The 20892-nt window shown below is 45.3% G+C and overlaps 1 protein-coding gene across 14 annotated transcripts in view; it reads right to left on the minus strand.

The window, feature by feature from the left end:
* Arhgap39 (Rho GTPase activating protein 39) overlaps window positions 1–20892 on the minus strand; it is a 104986-nt gene that overhangs the window by 62136 nt on the left and 21958 nt on the right. For 2 of the 14 annotated variants that reach the window (XR_013046463.1, XM_076556191.1), the window contains exons 1-2: window positions 2104–2177; window positions 1410–1515 (exon numbers count right to left, since the gene is read on the minus strand). The exons of 6 other annotated variants lie outside the window; for them this stretch is intronic. The gene's annotated coding sequence lies outside the window, so the exon portion shown is untranslated. Of the gene's footprint in view, window positions 1–1409; window positions 1516–2103; window positions 2199–10079; window positions 10152–20892 lie in introns of those variants that run through there. 6 more of the 14 variants (XR_013046464.1, XM_076556192.1, XR_013046461.1 and 3 more) reach the window with 5 other exon arrangements.

The raw sequence follows: 20892 nt of genomic DNA on the forward strand, positions 1-20892 counted from the left end.
TCTGTCTGGTCTCTCTCTCTCTCTCTCTCTCTCTCTCTCTCTCTCTCTCTCTCTCTCTCTCTGTTTTCTAGGATCAGATCTTAAACTTTTCTGAGAAGGGGAAAAGAGGAACTCAGACACCACACTCAAGCATGAAGACTGTAGTTGTTGCCATGTATAAGGATTTCTGACTCCAGTAATAACTGGCCACACATTTGAATGGCCACTGTTGGGCCTGAGTTCAGCAAGGATCATGAGGCTAGTAGGTGAACACCTCACTCCAGTTCGGATTGGGTCTTTGCCAGAGACCCCACTTAGCCCAAAGGAAAGAGAGAAAGAAAAATCCTCTTCAAAGAACAAAAAGCAGAAAAGAGCCAGGCATGGTGATGCACATCAACAGTCCCAATGTTCAGGGGGCAAAAGTGGGAAGAACTTAATCCCAGATCTGCCTGGGTTAGCTGGCAAGATCTGGCTTACAAAACAAAAACAGGGCCCAGAGAGAGTTCAGTGGGTAGGGCACCTGCTGCTGCCAAGCTTGACAACAGGAGTTCAGAGTTCAATCTCTGCACTCACACAGTGGAAGGAGAGAACCTACTCCCATAAACAGTCTCTTGACTTCCACATGTGCACCATGGCACACGTATACCCACACTCACACAAGACAAATAAAGGTAAATCCAAAGCAGAATACACACATGATAACCAGAAAGAAGACAGGAGTTTTGTAAGCCACTGTGCACCTTTGCTTCCCCGATGGAACTTCCTCTCACACACAGGCTGCTTTCACAGGACTGTCTGTTCTTTCCTGTACAGTTTTACATTCTGCTTATGCCTTCTGCATTGATTTTTAAATTCTATTTTCAACAGTGATGTGTTGATTTATATTAGTGTCCCTATGCTCATTCCGTTCTCGTTTGTTTTCTTGGGGATCTCTCACTTTCCTGTCTGGGCTCACCCATCCCAGCTGGCCTGGCTCCTTAGGCCTGGACTCTTCTTGTGGACCTGAGGCATGGAGGTATACAAGCATCTGCATTAGGCCATGGCCATGGACACTACTCTTTGCTCTTTTCACAGCTGCTACAAGATAGGAAAGAAGTACTGCTGTCCTGTCAGAAGTACCCAACTGTTCTGATGGATTCCATCAAAATATTTATTGATGGAATACTAGGGAGACACCTTCCAGTGATGCCAAGGCCTAGCTACTTAATGAACTAGCCCTGAGAAAGTCCATTTTACACTTTTGACACAGCTGAAGGACCAATCACTGCCAACTTCCCTTCACTGTCAGAGGATGGGCGACCTTGCCAGGCAGGACTAGGCTAAGAAGATACCATAAAGGGTCAGGCCTCAGAATGACTCACACAGGTCACAGTGGGCAGTAGACTCAGGGCTCAGCATCTTGTTTCCTGTTGGAGGGGATAAGTACTTACTCGAAGGGTCCCAGAGCTGGACACTGCTGTGCCTGGGACATCCTGGTATATTTCGCCCCTACGCTCCTGTACCCACATGGTTAATTCTGGACTTGATGTTTAGGACCTGCAGAATATATAGAAGCTGTCAAAAAAGGATGTAGCTTTATCTTACAGCTTCCTGCTATTATTGCTTTTCTTTCTTTCTTTGGACAATGTCTCATGTAGTCCAGCCTGGTCTCAAATTCACTATATACTGGAGAATAGCCTTGAATTGCTGGTTCTCCAGCCTCAGCCTCTCCAGTGCTATTATTATAGGTGTGCACTACCATGCCTGGTTCTGTCAATCTTCTTTAGAGATGCCTGGTATATAGTGGAGGCAATATTCAGGTAGGAATGGCTTGCATCACCTAATAGTGGCTACCCTTTCCTGGGCATTTTATCATACTTTTTACTGCCATGTAGGATGTAGTTGGAGGCGGGCAGGCCTTTTCCGTCTCTATCTGACTTATTAGCAGAGAGTAACCACAGTTAAAGGCCTGTGTTGATGTCAAGACAGCTGGCAGATAAGGGAGACATAGCACTCAGAGCCAGGGCCTGTTTTAGGAAGGTCCCGTCCAGAACACAGTATGCCCACTTCCCAATGAAGGACAGACTTGGTCACAGCACACTCTAAGGCTTGAGACACCTAGGGAGTAGGCCAGATGCCACTCACATGACAGCACCAGGGCCTCTGATTACCAACCTCCCTCCCCAGTGCTGATTGCTCCTCCTCCCATCCCTCACTGTGGGAAAGTTCCGGTCATGAGTGGGCGAGAAGGTTCTCAATTCCAACTTCCTACACGGAGTTCTGGAACAGAGGACGCTCTGTGCTGGCTCCTGATGGGGTCTGTTTGGAGAATGAGCCCCGGAAACAGCAATCTGTTCCTAGTGCCAGCAATACCCTCACGCAGCCAGCTCTTCTTCACTATCTCCAGAACTGGTGGGCTGCACATGAGTACATGCTCGGGTGGCCATGCCTGTGTGACTATGCCAGCACGTGACCCTCCACAGAGGAGCCTGACATTGAGGGAACAGTGAACTGATGAGGATTAAGGACAACTTTAGTACCACCTTTGAGACCCTCTCACACCATCTCCATGTCTGCACAGGACACAGGATCCAGTGGTAACTGTAAGGTCAGGAAAGGAGCCACAATACTGACCAGCAGGAACCCTGTGGCAATAGTCTCTGAAGTAGCCATTGTGTCTTGGGGTGGGTTGGGAAGGAAACAGCCAAAGTGATCAACACGATCTTTCCTGCTCTCTGGAAAACAGAGCAGTACCTGAAAATGCTTGGGACAAGAGCCATCCCTCAGGAAGAGCTGGTGAGCATCCTCAAGGCCCACTTGGTAGAACAGTTGAAGGAGGAGCTGCTCACCACTGACAACCCCCCACCCCCGCTGGCCAGCCACTGCTCTATGCTGCCCTGGCTGTCACCACAGTGACCTTGGACCACCTCCTGATCAGTCCTCCTGTCTTCCGCTAGGACCACACATGACTCTCCCCTGACTCGGAACTTGCCCAGGGTCTCCCTAACTAGTTCTTATGCTTGCACAGAAAACACCAACCTCCTAACGAAAGTGCACAAATTGTCAGGAACAGAAAAACCCATATAAGTCAGCCTAGAAAAGACCCTGAGGCAAGCAGCAGTAAACAGCACCGGTGAGTACCAAGGTTAACCAGGATGCTTCTCAGAAATGGAAAAGAAAGTCATTTCTGGGCTTTCACACAATCCACCACAGAGCTCCAGTCACGCCTTCCCAGTCTCTGTTGATGGAGAAGGTACTGATCAAGTATGACTGACCACAAACTAAAAGCTCATGTCTAGCTTCCCTAAGGATAAAACAACTCTAGCTCTAGGCCAGAACCAGGCTGGGTTTAGGGGTAGCCTGGCATGCTCATCTCCTTTGGAAGTAGCGACTGAAGACAGTCCTGCAGAGAAGACAGAGCTAATGGAGGAGGTGAGGCTGTCATGAAAGTAAACTTCTCGTGAGAAAATAATAGGAAGAGACGCATCTCTCCTGTAGCGTGTAGGACCGAGACAGGTGACATGAAGGATGCAAACAGAAAATGAAGACCACACACCCACCGCTGTGCTCCAATAGGTACCTCTTTGTACCACAGGTGCCCGGGGAGGCTGAGGCCATGCTGCCTTCTACCACCTCTGAGAAAGTCACTAAAGATACTGAATGAAAGTTCTGGAACACTGATAAACATGTCCTTACAACACACAGTCAACTCTTTCAGGAAACTCATCTGTCAGTCTTTTTTTCTGTGACATCTTCAGATAAGCAGAAGCTGAACTACAGCAAGTAACCCTGCCAAGCAACAAGAAGGAACTGGAAAGGGCCATGAGAGCTGCCAGCCCCGGTTATGGAGCCTGCTCTACTCTCGGACTGCAGATCAGTGCTAACTAGGAGATAACCGGATTAAAGAGAACATTTGCATGGCCAAGTACTGCTGTTGGATAGAGACCTGTGAGCAGTTAGGAATGCTCCGAGCCCAAGAGGCCAAAGACTAAGAAACCAGCTGATCCCAGAAGAGAGAGGGGACCACTTGTGCTGCCCCCTGAGGCCCTGGCTTGTAGCTGACCTTGCACTGTGCTAGCCATATTAAAAAAACAAAAAAAGAATGGATGTGGAGGAGACTCCAACCTGGTAGAGTATGTATGGTGAGAGAGAAGGATGCTGTCCTGAACTTGGGGCCTACAGAAATCAATGCCATGGCCTGGCCCTCAGAATCAGGAAAGTACGCATGTAATAGTGTGACTAGAACAGCAGCAGCAAGGACAACCAAAGGTGGGACAAAGGTGAACACTGGTGGGCCTGAGAGTTCCAGGCTGAGACATTTGAGGAAGGCCAAAAATGAAGATGAATTTTAGATGTTTATTTTTTGGAGCAAGATCTCATTCTGTAGTCCAGGCTGGCCTTGCTGATCCTCCTGCCTTAGTCTCTGGAGTACTAGGGTTACAGACATTTGTCACCATACCCAGTTAAATTCTTGGTTTTGATAAATAAATTCTATATTTTAAAGTATCCATTATGGGAGCTGAATAAATTCCAATTTATAGTTGGGGGAATATAGTCAAAAATGGGCCCAAAAGGAGGAAAAATATGGCTCATTCCTAAAATTCTAGACAGAGTGCAAAGGTGGCAAAACTATGTTCAAACACAGTATAATTATAATAAATGCAAATGAACCGGTGGCCTAGCTAAGAATAAGGTCATAGGCAAGGTATCTGGGGACAGGATCCCACTATGCAGCCAGGGTGCCCTTAAGCTTACAGAGCTCCACCTGCCTCTGCTCGGAGCGCTGGAGTGAAAGGGGTGCACCAGCACACCCAGAGTCCGGCAGTGTTTTTAAAGATGCAGACCCAGCTGCAGACAGCTGCAGACAGCAATGGCGGAACTGTGACAGCCATAGCCTGGCGATGCCATAGCTGTCGTCACAGAAGTCCACTCTACGGGGTTAGCATGACAAAACAGCCTGATCATACACATCTTTGGAACGTATGCTCCTTGTTAAATACTGTGTGACTTCACAAAAGGACAAGGAATTCAGAGGGCCACGAGTAGAAAGACGCTGGGTGGCTCACTGGTGCTGGCAGGATCCCTCCTTTATACAGACAAGGGGACTCCAGAATTAGTCCATGGCCTCGCAGACAGAGAGTAAAGGGCCAGACTTCAAAAGAGAAGCGGGATCTACAACTGTGATTGGCAGGAGGCTGTGACCCAGCTAACCGGAACCCATCTGGTGGGTGCAGAGAATGCTGTTCTTAGGAAGCAAGACACTGCTTCTTTGAGCAGCTCGTGGAGCATTTCTGAAACTGACCACATACCAGGGGACAAAGTGAGCTCCCAACAAATGTCAGAAGACTGACGCTACCCTACCAAGCTCCCTCCCAATTCAAAGACAAAAAGAGTGAACCGAGCCAAAAGAAGACAACAAATAAAGGCCTCCCAGTCAAGAAGCCAAGAGCCAACTGAGAAGACAGGGTCTGAGTCAGTCATCTGCTAGCATGGGGAAAGAGCCAAGTGAAAAAGCAGCATTGTACCCAAAGTAGGAGCAGCATCAGGCAGACTCAGCAGCCCTGGGAGTCCCTGAGAACTCAGCACAGGGCTCACAGGTATGAGGATCTCAGAGCTGGCAGGATCATCACAGGCTGTGCCCAGATCCTGGTGGCTGTGCTGCCCGTGCTGAGTAAGCTCAGACTTCCTGTTGCCAGGAAACAGCTTCCTTGGACTTTTTCTTTCCGTGTGTGTGTGTGTGTGTGTGTGTGTGTGTGTGTGTGTGTGTGTGTGTACGTACGTGTGTACAGGGTCTCTCGCTATATAGCCCTGGCTGTCCTGGAACTTGCTATGTAGACCAGGTTGGCCTTGAACTCACAGATTTCCCTGTCTCTGCCTTCTGAGTGCTGGGATTAAAGGCGTGTGTCACCATGCCCAGCTCCTCCCTCCACTTACTTTGAAACAAACCAACAGCCAAACAGAACTCCCATAATAAGCCAAACTACTGACTATACTATGGTGATATTTTATTTGTGCTGAAATGTGATTTTATTTGTATGTTAATAAATAAAGTTGCCTGGGGATCAGAGTTAAGAACAAGCCATTAAGCAGAAGTCTGGTAGTGGTAGCACACACCCTTAATCCGATCACATGGCAGGCAAAGTCTGGTGTTCAAGGATATAGCCAGCATGGTGACACATGCCTTTAATCCCAGTACCACATAGAGACCTGGAGGTCTGCATAGACAGGCAGTGACGAGGAAGTCATGTGGTTGGGTTTAGAGCCAATGAGGAAGGCAGAACATACTATACAACTTGCTAGACAAATCAACCTCATCACTCAGCTGCATCAGCTGTCATGATGAGACTGCCTTGTAGGAAATGTATACTATGTATGATACATTGCTGAGTTTGGACAAAAGAATAAATCAGTTAGCTATCCTGTCATGGCTAATTTTTATGTTGACTTGACCCAAGCTAGTCATCTGAGAGAAGGAAACCTCAATTGAGAAAATGCGTCCATAAAATTTAGCTGTACAAGCCGAGCATGGTGGTGCACACCTTTACTCCCAGCACTGGGGAGGCAAGAGGCAGGCGGATCTCTGAGTTTGAGGCCAGCCTGGTCTACAGAGTGAGTTCCAGGAGAGCCAGGGCTACACAGAGAAACCCTGTCTCGAAAAACCAAAAGGAAAAAAACAAAACAAAACAAAAACCCAAGCCAGCTGTAGCAAGCCTGTAGGGTATTTTTTAGTGACTTGATGTGGGATGGATGGTACAGTCAATTGTGAGTGGGGCCACCCCTGGGTTGGTGGCCCTGGGTTCTATAAGAAAGCAGGCTGAGCAAGGCATGTGAGCAGTATTCCTCCACGGCCTCTGCATCAGCTCCTGCCTCCAGGTTCCTGCCCTGTTTGAATTCCCGCCTTGGCTTCTTCCTTCAGTGGATTGTGATTCAGGATATATAAACCAAATAAACCCTTTCCTCCCCAACCTGCTTTTGGTCATGGTGTTCTATCACATCAACAGAAACCTTAAGACCTATCCCAATAAGTAAGTTCATATGAATGAAGTGTTGACTGTACTTGACCTCAGCTGAGACCGTGACAAACCAGTCTTGCCTCAGCTGCTTCATTTATTATACATCTACTAATACCATGTGATGCTCAGCGTATTAGCTACTTTTCGCACCTCTGTGACTAAAATATCTGACAGAAAGGAAAGGGTTTTTGCTCCTGGTTTCAGGAGGATTTCAGTCTATCATGCTAGGGAAGGCATGGCATAAGACATGTGGCAGAGTGGCTCTTCACATAATGGCTGAGCAGGAACAAGAGATTGTGGCCAGATCTTGAAAGCAGTCTTGAAAGGCCTTAGTAACCTACCTCCACTAGCCCTGCCCCACAGCCTTGAAAATGGTTCTACAAGCTAGGGACCAAGCATCAAAACACAAGGCTAAGGTCCATGTCAAAAGCTCAACATGTGTCCTCTAGTTATGAAGCCCCTAATGCTCCCATGGAGCCCTTCTGATATGTTCCTCTGTCTCTCCTCTTCCATAGGAGACCCCCTCCTTCATGGTGCCCCTCTTAGCATTGGAGTGGTCCCCTTTGAGCATGTGGCCATAAACTGGACACAGTACCAAGTTGGGTCAATGGGTACGGTTCCCTACAACCACTTGAAGTCAGCCCTCACAGAGGCCACAAACGGGGCTGGGAATTGTAGTTCAGTGGGTAGAGTGCCAGTTTAGCACAAACAAAAGCCCTAAATTTGATTCTCTAGTATTTTCTAAACTGGGGCAGTGACATATAGGCCTGTTCTCTTCCTGCTACAAAGGTATAGGCAAAAAAATCAAGAGCTCAAGGTCATTCTGGCCTCAGGCAGCTCCCATCCCACCTGGGCTACACCACAGTAGAAAGAGCAAAGGCACCAACAGAGGAGATGGACTCAGGCTTGGCTGCAACTGTCTCCAACAGCTAGACTCAAACCCACTCCCATGGTACTTTAACTTCTATTGTACTGGTGGCCTTTGTTTTCTCCGTTTTTTTGCCCCCAGAATTCTAGTTACAGACCTGTTTAGTCTTGCTTTTCACTTCCTATTTAGTGTGGCTGGGATGCATATCCCCCAACATTCACACACTAGAACTGAAAACCCAATGATGGTGTGAAGAGGTAGTGATACAGGGCAGTGGCTGAATACAGAGAGCCTCTTCCCTTCTACCTAAGGACACAGGGAGTGCCATCATGGTCTAGTTAAAGGCTTCTAGTTCTTCTGGTGCTGGCTGGATCCCTGAGAAGCTGCTGCAGAGCAGAAAAGCCCTGGCTGACGGAGTTCGGGCATGGCCTGCCAACCTTACCCATGTTGGGTACCACGGACAGGATCTAAGCTTCCAATGGCCTTCAGCATTCAAGTTAGGAAAGCCAGTGCTTTGAGCCTTTAGCTTTCACGCTTTCCCTTCAAACAGTGACACTGCCTCTCCCTGACCTTGCATCCCTCCTAGCCAATCACATTTTGGTAAGCTTGTCTTTATTAAAAAGGTTTTACTGACATAGAATGTTCTTAATTCAAAACCCACCTATTTTTGCCAGGCGGTGGTGGTGCACGCCTTTAATTCCAGCACTCAGGAGGCAGAGGCAAACGGATCTCTGTGAGTTTGAGGCCAGCCTGATCTACAGAGTGAGTTCCAGGACAGGCTCCAAAGCTACTATACAGAGAAACCCTGTCTCAATAAACACACACACACACACACACACACACACACACACACACACACACACACACACACAAACACACTTCATCCATTTTTAAGTACACAATTCAGTGAATCCTATGAGTTTGAGTGTGTACTATCATCAGTACTAAGAGACTGCAGTGCCTGTGGAAACCACTGGACCATGGTCCTCTCTGACCTTAGCTTGGTCTCTTTTGATTGTACTGGAACCCCTGCTATTACTGGAGCTTCCTTGACTATCCCCACATTAACCTAGAGACGTGGGTGTACCCATGCTGTTTCTTGTCTGGAAGCATGAAACTATGCAGAAGCTACAGGTTCCAATGAGAATGTGGCTTATGCTCCTCTCAGAGGACATGTGGGCTGGACTGTGGCAAAGCAGAGCCTGGGCTGTACCTAAGACCACCAATCCTATGGGTTCCCAAGAACTTTGGTGGCAGGCACTGCTGTCTCTCCAGGACAGAGCAACAGGACCATTACAGCCCAGCCATTCTTTCTATGGGGCTGGTTGCTCAGTAGGCATCTCAGTAGCTGCTAGAGAAGGAGCCAAATGGTGCCTAGATAATTTATGCTTTGACTAATACTGAGTGCTACATTTCCAAGCAATACTCAGGAGGAGGGCCACTGATATTTTCATAGATCTGGGTCTGTTACCCAAGCCTTGGAAATTCAAAGAGAAAAAATAAGAATACTCCATTGATTGTGTCTCACAATCATGTTACTATAAATTTATTTTTCAAGCCGTATAATCCCACTTCAATTCCACCCTAGGAAGGAAAAGACAAGTAGAGTTCTGTGAATTCAAGGCCAGTCTGGTCTACATAATGAGTTCCAGGCCAGTTAGAGCTACATACCAAGACTCTGTCTCAAAAACAAAAAACAAAAAAACAAAACTTTTTCATTTAAGATGAGAACTATGTGTTCAACTCAGAAGTCTTCCATAAACCCCAGCATTTCAAATACCAGCTACTTATGATTTTTAGCTAGAAGCATTATAGTTTATTTTGAATTTTGAGTTCATGTTCAAATCATACTCTGGTTAAAGTATTCCTATAAAGCAGGAACCATTTGAACAGAAAATGTTGGTGCTTGAGTTTTGTTTTTTGTTTGAGCAGGGTCTTACTACACAACCAGGCTGGTCTAGAACTATCTTCCTGCCTCCCTTCCCCAAGTACTGGGATTACAGGTGTGTGCCACCATGCCCAGCTTCACCGACCCTTTTTTTGTTTTGGTTTGGTTTTTTTGGTTTTTTTCGAGACAAGGTTTCTCTGTGTAGTTTTGGTGCCTGTCCTGGATCTCCTCACTCTGTAGACCAGGCTGGCCTCGAACTCACAACAATCTGTCTGGCTCTGCCTCCTGAGTGCTGGGATTAAAGGTGTGCACCACCACTGCCCAGCTCACTGACTCATAAATTTGATCTTACCTCAGCAAAAAATAGAAGCAGCGCCTTCTCCACATGAAGTAAAAAGGAGAAATGAACACAAATGCTGTATACCTTAAGGGAAAACAAAACATATCATCCAATTAAAGGAGAGATGAGTATAAGGGTGTCTTCAGCCCAAGACATTTTCCATAGCAGGACAGCCAGACTTCACATCTCATGGGACCTTGTGCTCCCAGCCCTGCAAAGGTCTCTCCAGTCCTCCCTAAGAGCAGTGTGGTTAGTCTGCAGGAAAATGTCCACTAGTCAAGGCAATGGTCATTGTTACCTACTATTTTGTTTCTGTGGTGGTTTGAATGAGAATGTCTCCCATATGCTCATATGTTTGAATGCTTGGTTCCCAGTTAATGGAACTGTTTGAGAAGGATTAGGAGGTGTGGCCTTCTTGGAGGAGGTGTGTCACTGGAGATGGGCTTGGAGGTTTCAAAAGCCCATGCCAGGCCCAGTGCTCTCTCTGCACCTGTTGCCTGTGGATCGGGATATAAAGCTCTCAACTACTTCTCCAGCACTATGACTGTCTGCTTCCTGCCATGATGATCCTGTACTAACCCTCTAAAACCATAAGCAAACACCCAGCTTCCTTTTATCAGTTGCCTTGGATATGGTGTCTCTTCACGGCAACAGAACAGTAACTAAGTCTCCCAGGAGAACACTTCGGCTTCTTAACCCTCTTGGTTTCTGCAAACTCTCCCCACTGTCCAGGTGATGTACATATTTCAAAATCCATCTATTGTAAGTATATAATCAGTGAATCTTGTGAGTTTCCTGAGTGTTGTGCCCTCCTTGGTAAACAGGCTCTCCCCATCCTCTACCATTAGTACCCTACAGGTCTGCTTTCTTTCAGAGTGGATTGCAACCACTTCCACAGAGATCAACCAAAACGAGCTAGTTGTCAGAGGGTCAATGATAAGTTTTAAGCCTCCTGAAGGCCTATCTGCTAACGCAGCAAACCGAATCAGACCCAACTGGAAAGTCCAAGTTTAATGGGTGAACATTCCTGGGTGATTCCCTGGCCCCTCAGGGAGGAGTCGGGCCGAGAGACCAGAAGAATCACATGTCTGTTTTCTGGGATGCTGCCTATATACCCTGTGGGAATGGTCTTGAGCCTCCCTGGGGGAGGAGCTGTGTTTGGCAGGCTTTGAAGGGACAGGTTTAGGGAAAGAAATGGGGAGAGGAGTTAAGGTGGATCTTCCACCAGACTCCTTCCAAGCATTCCAGACTCTTTGGTTATAGGGATGCCAGGGTGCCAGGGGTTGAAGTGGAGCTCCCACCCAAGCAATAAGTTCATCCTTCAAAGTTTAATTTCATTACCTGACTTCCTGTAGCCACATCATGGCTGCCTCTGCTGCCATTTTCAGCCTAACTTTCTTTCTATTAAGATTTATTCCTGGTTTTTATGTTTATGAGTGTTTTGCTTACATGTATGCATGTACACCACATGTGTGCCTGATGCCACAGAGGTCAGAAGAGGGTGTCAAATGCCTTGAAACTGGAGTTGATTGCAGATGGCTCTTAGCCATCATGTGGGTGCTGGAAACTGAACCTGGGTCCTGCAAGAGCAGCAAGTGCTGTTAACTGATTTTTTTCTCTCCAACCTCAGGCCTAACTTTCTACACAGACTATGGATTGTGAGAACTGGCCTGAATGACTATTTCCAGCATCTAGTAGTTGCCAGCAGGATGCTGCTTTTCATGCCTCACAATATCTCAAAGGGTTTCTACAGATGCCGGAAAATGCCAGCTACTTGTACCCACAACTCTAACATCTAAGCATACTGCCGTGAACTTCAAGACCCAAGAGCCATCACCAATTGGCCTTTAAAAATCTACCTAACCCTATGTGGCTAATTCAAGCTCCTCCTTCCTTGTGGCCCTCCCTCGGGACACACAGTATCCAGTCCACCACTCAATACAATGCATGTTAATTAATTCATCTGCCACTCATGCCAACAGAACCCAGAGAACCCATGTGAGCAGCTGAGACACAGAGAGTTGTACAGGATGCCCCACACTCTCTGGGAACTTAACAGCTGGAGGAAGGTGCTGAGCATTAAGACTGACTACACTGCTACAAGTCTTTTGAACACTGACATACATTAACTGATTATGAAAGGGGGCGTTATTTTGAACGAAGCAATAACTGGTTCAACTGTTTGTAGTGTTTGCTACTGGGATAATTAGAATTTCTAACATTAAGGTGCCATAACTATATACGCCTGCAATGTGAAGGAAAGACTATTTCCTCTGCAGAGGTTCGGGAGGTAACGATAGCTTTGCTCTGCCACCATGGCCCTGGAGGCCACAGGCTTCGTTCTTCAGTAAAAGGGACAGTGACTCAGGCAGACTGCAAAGACCAGCTAAGGAGTACAGTTGCCTAGCTCTGTGAAGCTATGCAGCAGAAATAAACTCATAAAGGCCACAGTGATGCTGGCAATACAGACACATCAAAGAGAAGCTGGAAAACATGTCCTTTAAATGAAGAGAGAAAAACAACCAAAAAGAGAAAGCCAAATGCTGAGACTGCTACAATACATGGCAAAATTAATCTTCTACTTGTGAAATTGTAAAGTGAAAAAAAAGAAATCTGTGCTAGTTTTCCTGTTCATCACGAACTGCAGAAATTATGGCCACAGTATATGTGCCTGTTAAGATGGAAAGGCTTTAGATGTATGAGTGTATGCATGCACACATGTATGTGAAAAGCCACTATATATAGGATTGGCACTATCCATAGTTTTAGGTATCCATAATGGTCTTGATATGTATCACCATGGATAAAGGAATTATAACCTGTATTCCCATCAAGTATAAATTTGAATCTTTTATCAATTCCATAACTTTCTTTAGCTAACATCTCTTTAAATATTTCATTATCCTGTTTTCTCTTCTTCCAGGATTAAAAGCAAGTGTTTCATTTTCTTTTGTGATTGAGTCTTGCTCGGTAGCTCAAGCTGGCTTCAAATTCAGTTTTCCTGCCTCTACCTCCACCTCTTGGGTGAATGATTGACATTCAATCTTCCACACCCTCAATCAACCTCTTTGTCATGCCTTCCATCTTATTAACTGTCTTTGCTGTGTTCTTGATGTTTTTTCCAGTCATTTCAGTCTTTTCTCAACCATAAACAGATTTCTAATCTGTTGGTGCAAAGCTTTTTAAGTTAGTGAATCTGAGGCTAACCTGGGATACATTGAGATTATCTTAGAAAGAAGAAGGAAGGGAGGAAGAAAGGGAGGGAGGGAGGGAAGGAGGGAGGGAGGGAGGGAGGGAGGGAGGAAGGAAGGAAGGAAGGAAGCAAGGAAGGAAGCAAGGAAGGAAGCAAGGAAGGAAGGTTGGAAGGAACAGTGGGGGCAAATGGGAGGGAAGAAGAACAAAGAATGGTTGATTTTCAAGAATCGATCACCAATATTAAAGAAGAAATACCATAACATTTGCCCTCTACCACATATATTTCAAGTGCCATGCAGGAAATATGAAAACCTTTTCTGCCAAAATACAGACCAGAGAATCTGTGTCTCATCGGGTTCTCTGGTTCAGGGATTTTGCTAAATACTGACAAGCTCCAACAAGCTGTCACTCCATCTGTGAATGCCAGGATCCTCATAGCACATTCTCTAAGACCACTGCCACATGGACGGGGCAAGAAAATGGAGCGCTGCAGTACAGAGCAGTGTCCTCCCTGCTTCCTGTCCTGTCCACACTGGGAGAGAGGAGCATCCACAGGCACTTTGTCACTTCAGAGTGTCATCAACTTCAGTATCTGCAAATGTTCTGTTCTGTTCTTGTTTCCATCAAACTTGAGGACAGGAGCTATTCCTTGACCTACAATGAACTTACACCCTAGAAACTCATCCTAAATTGAAACTGAGTAAGTCAGAAGTACCCTAAATATATCTACAAGCATGTCTATCTGGATCTCACCCTGTGGCCACACACACACTCAAGTCTTGGCTAAAGAAGCTCATCAGACACCCAGCTATACAGCAGCTGTTCTGTAGATCTGTGGGAACAGCATGCAGACCCTGCCAAGCTAGTCCTCTCCCCAAACCCCTGGCCATCCTGTTGTCTGCACCACACTCACAGGACTTCTGTCCACACTGCACACTGGACCATCCTGGCCCAGGCTCACTGCTCTATTCCCTATGGCCCTTGGCCAGTCATGTTCCCACATCTCTTGCTGTCCAGCTTAGACTTGATCTTTGAAAGCAAAGCCCAAAGAGAGAATTTGGGGGTTATATTCAGGAAGTAAACTAGCAAAGAGATGATGGTGTTCTGGGTCCAACCTAGCACCTTCACAGAAGGGCTGCCTTTATAGGAATTTGAGAAGCCCAGAAGTATGCCCAGGACAGGGAGGCTGGTGCATTCGGCACAACCATGTCCCAATTGACTCCTCAGCTGTGCTCATGCACCATCCAGGACTGAAGTACAGCGTTAGCCTTACAAGTGTAACACCAGTCACGGGCCTCCTCAGCCCTGCTCTCAGCACAGGACACATTCACCCACATAACCAATCTCACAGGAGCTACACCACTCTCAGTCACACCAGTCTACAGAGCAGGAGGGACAATTCTGTGCTCTTTCAATCTGTGGCAACTTCGTATGACAGCCAGTAGAAATCCTACACAACTATCTTCCTCCTTCCCAGAAAGTTTATGCTATCAATTATTCCTTGTCCTTCTTTCTTCATTCCTATTTAAACACCTGTCCATTTTAAAAGCAGGAACGCCGAGACATGGCTCCTCAGTCCTCTGCAACACGACCCTATAGCCACAAGAGCATCCCTAATCTTGCCCCTTCTGTTGCTGCCTTAACCTTCACATCTGGACCGTGTGATCTGCTCTTTCCAAGTCACCAGTGACTTTAAGTTGTTAAACTGAGTACAGAAACTAGCATTCAATGTCATGAAAGACCAAGTTTTCTCAAGATGCAACACTCAAGGCACATGAGAGGGAAAACATAAAACTAATCAAATGTAAAACTTTATGCTTCAAAATGTACCATCAAGAAAGTAAAAAGATGAGGTTAGGGAAATGGCTCTGTTGGCTAAGAGCATTTCCTGTTCTTCAAGAGGACCTGAGTTTGGTTCCTACCGCATCATCAGGAGGCTCACAACCACCTGTAACCTAACTACAGGCAATCGGATGCCCTCTTCTAGTCTCTGCAGATACCCAAATACACATGGCATATGCACACAGAGACACATATGCACATGGCACACAGAATTTGTGTGTCTTTGGTTTTTCAATACAGGTTTTTTCTGTATAACCCTGGCTGTCCTCAAACTCATTCTGTAGACCAGGCTGGCCTCAAACTCACAGAGATTCACCTGCCTCTGTCTCCGGAGTGTTGAGATCAAAAGCATTTACCACCACTACCGAGCAGTCAGAACTTTTTTCCTTTTTTTGTTGTTGTTCTGAGACAGGGTTTCTCTGTGTAGTTTTGGTGCCTGTCCTGGATCTTGCCAGGGTGCATGTCCCACCATAAGGCAGCGGCCTGCAGCAGGGCCCCAAGCAAACCCTTTGACACTAAGAGGATAACAGCCAAGTCAATATTGTGGCCAATGGATGATCCGGTTTGGAGTTTTTTTCTCAGTGATTTTCAGGTATGACTAAAACCCCCTCACAGACAAATGGAAAGCATGAAAAAAGGCCTTACACAGCCAGGTGCAGTGCCACACAGTTGTAATACCAGTATTCGGAAGGCTGAGGCAAGAGGACTGTGAAGGTTCAATGAAGGTTCAAGACTAACCTAGGCTACATATTAAGTTGTAGGCTAGCCTGGGCTACAAAGACTGTCTCAAAAAATAAAACAAAGTCTGGGAGAAACAGCTCAGTGGTTAAGAGCACTTGTTGCTCTCCTAGAAGACCTAGGTTCTATTACAAGCAAACACATAGTGGCTCACAGCCATTTGTAATTAGTTCTGGGGTATCGAATCCGTCTTCTGACCTCTACAGCACAAGTCATGAATGTGCTACACATACATACATGCAGGCAAAACACTCATACACACAAAATAAACCATCAAATCAAGACAGAAAACTTTCATAAAACAATAGAAAGCACAAAGGCATTAACAGAACTTAAAGAACTGGCAGACAGCTAGGAAATAAAGTACCATACTAGGCCAGATGCTTGACCAGCCTGCTCAGAAAGAGCTGCTGCACCAAAGGCAGGAGCCCCTTGGAAGGGCACTACCCCACCCAATTCCTACCACCAGAAGTGCAGCATTGATCTGCTTTCAATCACCTTCTTACCTCCGCCCACCAAATGCCCACCACAAAAGAGACTTGGAAAGTCAGAGCTGACCTCTTCTTTCTTGGTGAATCTGCAGCTAACCCCTCTGCTGCAGAAATTGACCTAAAAAAATCTAAGAACCATTCCCATGGTGGTGGGAATTGAAAGCCTGACAGGACTATGACTACACTTGGCCTCCAAGGAGTTGACTGAATACAGGCAGCATAAAGCCTTGGTAAGTCAGAGCTGACCTCTTCTTTCATACAGCATATGACTAAGCATCTTCTTGTATTTTTTTATTTATTCATTTTGATTTTTTTTTCAAACAGGGTTTCTCTACAGCTAACCTCTCTGCTGCAGAAGTTGACCTAAAAATCTAACATCTGCTGGGCAGTGGTGGCGCATGCCTTTAATCCCAGCACTCAGGGAGGCAGAGCCAGGCGGATCTCTGTGAGTTCGAGGCCAGCTTGGTCTACAGAGCGAGATCCAGGACAGGCACCAAAACTACACAGAGAAACCCTGTCTTGAAAAACCAAAAATCTAACATCCACACAGATGAAATAAAAATACATCTTTTTTTTTTTTTTTTTTTTTTTTTTTGTTTTTCGAGACAGGGTTTCTCTGTGGAGCTTTGCGCCTTTCCTGGATCTCTCTCTGTAGACCAGGCTGGCCTCGAACTCACAGAGATCCGCCTGGCTCTGCCTCCCGAGTGCTGGGATTAAAGGCGTGCGCCATCACCGCCTGGCTAAAAATACATCTTTTAAAGACAAGATAATAAATTTTATGCTATGGAACAAGCCACTAAAGCATTTTAAGCAGCAGAGAGAGTCCCATGATATAATTTAAACTAGTGAAGAGGGACTGATGAGAGCATCAGAACTTGGACAGACCAGTCTGCCCACACTGCACATATGATGACTGAATGGGAAGGGCCCACTACACCACTCACAGCAGTCTGCATGCCAGCAAATGGCCAGAGGCCAGCCTCTAGCCTTGAAGCTACAGGACAAGCCAGAGTGTAAGTTGCCTGCTCAGATCCAACACAGGCCACAGAAGAGCAAACGCCCAAGAGCAGCATCTGGACATGCCCAGGACACTCAGCACCTAACTTGGCACCTGCGACTGGTGGTCTCTTCTCCCTTCACCTTCCTCTAGTCCTTTCCCTGTCACCTCTGGCTCATCCTTCCACAGACCACTCCAGGACTTCCTCCGTTTTCTTATCAACTCTCAAAGCAGTAATTCCTCCCTTTTGCAGCCCACACCCCTTCTGAATAATTCATTCATCTCTTAGGGTTTATTCACTCAGAAGGAAAAAAGAAAATGGAAATAGTCAATCATCCCACAAAGCAAGTAAGTCATAACATGGATGAGGTCTACAACAACAAATCACTGTCTTGTGCTTCCTTCCAGAAAAAAAGAACAAAGTCTATGTACAGATCTTGATAGGTAAAAGTAGTATTCTTTAAATATACATAAATGTCCTGCTGGGTATGATGGCACACGCCTTTAATCCCAGCACTCTAGGGGCAGGGGCAAGGGCAAGTGGATCTCTGTGAGTTTGAGGCCAGCCTGTTCTACAGAGTGGGCTCCAGGACAACAGGGCTACACAGAAAGACCCTGTCTCAAAAAACAAAAAACAAACAAACAAAAAAAAAACCACACCCCAAATGTCTATCACTCACGTTTTTTTATTTTGGGATATTTTTTAATTAAATTAAATTTTACTTTATTGAGACAAGGTCTCAATATATTGTGTTGGCTGACCTGGAACTCACTATATAGACCAGGCTGGCTTTGAACTCACAGAGATCCACCTGCCTCTGCCTCCTGAGTGCTGGGATTAAAGGTGTGCGCCACTCACGTTTTTTTAAACCTTCCTTCTACCCTCTTATGGTTAGGTAGCCTCTACAGGAATAGGTGTGAATATCTTATGTTTAGGTAGCCCCAGCATGAATGGGTGTGAAGATCTCGTTTTGGTAGCCCCTACAGGAATGGTTGTGAACACCTTATGTTTTAGTAGCCCCGGCATGAATGGGTGTGAAAATCTTGTTTCGGTAGCCTCTGCACGCGTGGGTGTGAACATGCATATCCACACATGCTAAAGCTCCATTGTTCAGCCTTTTCATGACAGCTGCTTCTGAGAAACATGGAAATCCATACACAGCTCCAGAAGAAAATATGGCTCTTAGTTCAAGTTCCATATCCAACCAACCTGCCTTTGTGTCCAGACACAGAAACACTGACCCCCTTCAGTGCTCATGCTCAGAGCAACCGCCCAAGGCCCTGCCACTCTTCTGGCCAGGAGCACCTTGGAACAGGATCCTCTACTCTTCAAAGAGGCTTTGAAGTGACACTGACCTAGTGTGTCTATCACAGTCCCATGGAGTTTCAGGGGTTCTTGGCATCACCTTTGGAACATGAATAAGTTTTAGCTTTCTATCACTATAATGAACTATCCAGTATCATTGACTTACAGGAAAGAGAGAATTATTGAGGGCTGGGGGGTGACTTGGTGGGTGAAGTCATGGAACTTCACCCACCAAGTCACTCCCATAGGGAGCTGGATGCAGTGGTACTCATCTTTAATCCCAGTGGTCAAAACTCTCCAACACTGAGCAGGCTGGTCAGCCTGCTGTACACGACATAAGGATCTCTTACTTAGTTTCACATGCTAAAGGTCTCCTGTGGTGACATATTGTGTACCCTAATAAAATTTACCTGAAGATCAGAGGACAGAACAAGCCACTACATTAAACATAGAGGCCAGGCAGTGGTGGCACACACCTTTAATCCTAGGACTCAGGAAGCAGAGATCCATCTACAACTTTGTGAGTTCAAAGCCACCCTGGACTACATAAGATTGACTCAGTCTAGGAGAGAAAACAGAGGCAGGCAGTAGTGGAAAAGAAAATACAGGATGCACATGTGGATCATTTGGATCCAAAACTTAATTGCATTTTGGTTATTTTACCCTCTAAGCATTCTCCTACAGGAATTTAATGCAGAGCAAAGATATTATATTGGAATGGATATTTCTATCAAATAAACAGAGTAAAAAATTAAAAACTTATGTGGAAAAGATCTCTGAGTTGATTTTAAAAGGAAAATCAAGACTTTGTCAATTAGCAGAAATTGTAGTACCTTTAACTAATAATGAAATTGACAAATTATGGGCAGAAAGTGAACCTTAGCAAAGGGCTTACAGTAATTTTTTTGGGAGAGATTAATAACAAATATCCCAAAAGTGATAAAATTAAACTTATAAAAAGAACTAACTGGATCCTGCCTCACATTGTATGGGAAACACCGATATCTGGAGCCCCTACATTTTATACTGATACAAACCAAAAAGGAAAGGCAGGTTACAAATTAGAAAATTTAAGTAATGTGGTTCAAAGTCCTTATAATTCTGTCCAAAAATCAGAATTATATGCCATTCTGATGGTATTATGGATTTTTCAGAAACTCTTTTTTTTTTTTTTTTGAGACAGGGTTTCCCTGTGTAGCTTTGCGCCTTTCCTGGAACTAACTCGGTAACCCAGGCTGGCCTCGAACTACAGAGATCCGCCTGGCTCTGCCTCCCCAGTGCTGGGATTACAGGCATGCGCCACTCTTAACATAGTTACTGACTCTCAGTATGTGGGAAGAGTGGTCTTATACATTGAAACTGACGAATTTATCCCTGATGAGTCAGAATTAACTTCATTATTTATTCAGTTACAGGAAATAATCAGGAATAGGAATCATCTCTTATATATAACTTACACTCAATTCCATACAGGTCTGTCAGGCCCTCTAGCACAAGGTAATGATAAAATTGATAAATTATTGTTAGGAAATTTGCTGGAGGCCTCAGAATTTAAAAAATCATGTAAATAGTAAGGGTTTAAAAAAGGATTTTTCCATAACCTGGCAACAAGCCATAGAAATTATAAGGAAATACCCTACTTGTTCTTTATACAATCAAAATGCACTACCAGCAGGATGTAACCCAAAGGATACTCAGAGGAATGAAGTCTGGCAAGTGGATGCCTTTCATTTGTAGAATTTGCAAAACTGAAATATGTACACCACCCCATTGAAACCTCAGGATTTCAATGGACAACTGCTCTGAGTTCTGAAAAGGCTGATTCTGTAATCATGCATTTGCTAGAAGTTATGGCCATCCTGGGTATACCTGTACAAATTAAAACTTACAATGCTCCAGCATATGTCTCTGGTAAAATGAAACAGTTTTTTTGCTTATTACAATATAAAGTATATTACAGGTATACCACACAATCCTACAGACCAAGCAGTCATAGATAGGTCAAATTGTATTTTAAAGGATATGCTAATTATATAGAAAGGGGTGACAAAAAAATCCCAGAAATAAATTACATAATGCTTTATTAACTTTGAATTTTCTCGATGCTAATGAGAAAGGAACAACAGCTGCAGAGAGACACTGGATAACAGAATTAAATCAGCCTGTATACTTTAAAGATGCGCTGACCTCACAATAGAAACCAGGATATATGTTCTGTTGGGGACAAGGTTTTTCTTTTGTTTCCACGGGAGAAGA

The sequence above is a fragment of the Peromyscus maniculatus genome, chromosome 20, assembly GCF_049852395.1.
Source record: "Peromyscus maniculatus bairdii isolate BWxNUB_F1_BW_parent chromosome 20, HU_Pman_BW_mat_3.1, whole genome shotgun sequence".
NCBI lineage: Eukaryota > Metazoa > Chordata > Mammalia > Rodentia > Cricetidae > Peromyscus > Peromyscus maniculatus.